The sequence below is a fragment of the Triticum dicoccoides genome, chromosome 5B (assembly GCF_002162155.2).
Source record: "Triticum dicoccoides isolate Atlit2015 ecotype Zavitan chromosome 5B, WEW_v2.0, whole genome shotgun sequence".
Lineage (NCBI taxonomy): Eukaryota > Viridiplantae > Streptophyta > Magnoliopsida > Poales > Poaceae > Triticum > Triticum dicoccoides.
The window spans coordinates 356,137,930-356,141,033 of record NC_041389.1 but is presented as its reverse complement, the minus strand read 5'-3'; positions in this window follow the sequence as shown (position 1 = coordinate 356,141,033).

Sequence of the window (3,104 nt, the reverse complement as noted above, 5' to 3'; positions counted from 1 at the left end):
GATGCAATTCTATGATTGACATCATACTTAGCAAGCATCTTACGGAAAGCACCATGAATAAAGTGTGAACCACCATCAGCCATAAGATATCTTGGGACTCCAAACCTCGAAAAAATAACTTCTTTAAGCATTTTAATAGAAGTGTTATGATCAGCATTACTAGTTGGAATAGCTTATACCCACTTAGTAACGTAATCAAACAACAACTAAAATATGTGTATAACCATTGGAGGCAGGAAAAGGTCCCATATAATCAAAGCCCCAAACATGAAACGATTCAATAACAAGAGAATATTTCATAGGCATTTCTTGACGTCTACTGATGTTACCTATTCTTTGACATTCATCACAAGATACGACAAACTTCCGAGCATCTTTGAAAAGAGTAGGCCAATAAAAACCAGACTATAGTACCTTGTGTGCAGTTCTATCCCCAGCGTGGTGTCCTCCATAGGATTCAGAGTGACACTTGCGTAGGATTTGTTCCTGTTCATGCTCAGGCACACAACGTCTAATAATACCATCTACTCCTTCTTTATAAAGATGTGGGTCATCCCAGAAGTAATGTCTTAAATCATAAAAGAACTTTTTCTTTTGCTGGTATGTGAAACTAGGCGGTATATATTTAGCAACAATGTAATTAGCATAGTCAGCATACCAAGGAGCAGTACGAGAAGTATTGACGACCGCTAATTGTTCATTAGGAAAGCTATCATTAATAGGCAGTGGGTCATCAAGAACATTTTCTAGCCTAGACAAGTTGTCTGCAACGGGGTTCTCAGCTCCTTTTCTATCAACAATATGCAAGTCAAATTCTTGGAGCAAGAGAACCCATCTAATGAGTCTAGGCTTAGCATATTTCTTTTCAATAAGATATTTAATAGCAGCATGATCACTGTGAATAGTAACTTTGGAATCAACAATATAAGGTCTAAACTTATCACATGCAAACACAACTGCTAAGAATTCTTTTTCAGTGGTAGCATAATTTCTCTGGGCAGTATCAAGAGTCTTGCTAGCATAATGGATAAAATTCAATTTCTTATCGACTCTTTGCCCTAAAACAGCCCCTACAGCATAATCACTAGCATCGCACATAATTTCAAAAGGTAAATTCCAATCAGGTTGCTGAACAATAGGTGTAGTGATCAAAGCTTTCTTAAGTGTTTCAAATGCTTCTACACAACCATCATCAAAGACAAAAGGAATATGTTTTTGCAATAAGTTAGTCAGAGGCCTAGAGATTTTAGAAAAGTCCTTAATGAACCTCCTATAAAAACCGGCATGACCAAGGAAACTTCTCATACCTTTTATGTCTTCTGGACATGGCATCTTTTCAATAGCATCAACTTTGGCTTTATCAACTTCAATACCTCTCTCGGAGATCTTGTGCCCCAAGACAATGCCTTCATTAACCATAAAGTGACACTTTTCCAAATTCAGGACAAGACTAGTGTCTTATCTCTGCAAAACTCGATCAAGGTTGCTCAAACAATCATCAAAAGAGGATCCATGGACGGAGAAGTCATCCATGAATACCTCACAAATCTTTTCACAAAAATCAGAAAATATAGCCATCATGCATATTTGAAAGGTAGCAGGTGCTTACATAAACCAAAAGGCATACGTCTATAAGCAAAAGTACCAAAAGGGCATGTAAAAGTAGTTTTAGATTGATCCCCCGCTGATACAGGTATCTAAGAGAAGCCAGAATAACCATCTAGAAAGCAAAAATGTGTGTGTTTGGATAGCCTTTCTAGCATTTGATCAATAAAATGTAAAGGGTAATGATCTTTCTTAGTAGCTTTATTTAACTTACGGAAATCAATTACCATCCTATAGCCTGTAATAATTCTTTGCGGGATCAATTCATCTTTATCATGAACAACTGTAATACCTCCCTTCTTAGGGTCACAATGGACAGGGCTTACCCATTCACTATCAGCAACGGGATAAATAATACCTACCTCAAGGAGTTTTAGTATCTCCTTTCTTACCACATCCTTCATTTTGGGATTTAATCGTCTTTGAGGATCTCTAACTGGTTTGGCCTCTTTCTCCACTAAAATTTTGTGTTGACATAATGTGGGACTAATGCCCTTAAGATCATCCAGGGTATATCCAATAGCAGCTCGGTGCTTCTTCAGAGTTTTCAATAATCTTTCTTCTTCTTCCTCTGAAAGGTTAGAACTAATAATAACAGGATATATTTCTTTTTCATCAAGATAAGCATACTTAAGATTATCAGGTAATGGTTTGAGTTCAAACACGGGATCACCCTTGGGTGGAGGGGGATCCCCAAGAATTTCAACGGGAAGATTATGTTTCAGCATAGGTTCTTGTTTAAGGAACACTTCATCTATTTCTTCCCTTTCCTTCATAAACATATCGTTTTCATGGTCTAGCAAATATTGTTCTAACGGATCAGTTGGAGGAACAGCAATGGAAGCAAGACCAATAATTTCATCCTTACTAGATGGTTCCTTTTCACGATGTTGTCTACTAAACTTAGCGAAATTAAACTCATGAGACATACCATCTAAGCCAACAGTGGCAATATTCTTTTCACAATCAATCTTAGCACTAGCAGTATTCAAGAAGGGTCTACCAAAAATAATGGGACAAAAATCATCTTGTGGGGAAGCAAGAACAAGAAAATCAGCAGGGTATTTAATCTTCCCACACAAGACTTCAACATCTCTAACAATCCCAATAGGTTTAATGGTGTCCCTATTGGCAAGCTTAATAGTAACATCAATATCTTCTAATTTAACTGGTGCAATATCGTGCATAATTTCTTTATAAAGATCATAAGGTATCGCATTAGCACTAGCACCCATATCACATAAGCCATGGTAACAATGATCTCCTATTTTAACAGAAATAACAGGTGTGCCTACAACAGGTCTACGTGTTTTAGTATCGGGTCTAGCAATATTAGCAGTTTCACCCAAGAAAGAGATAACATGCCCATCTAAATCCTCATCCAAGAGATCTTTAATCATAGCAATACCAGGTTCAACATTAATTTGCTTAGGAGGTGTATAAGTCCTAGTATTACTCTTGCGAACAACAGTCGAAGCTTTAACATGATCTTTTATCCT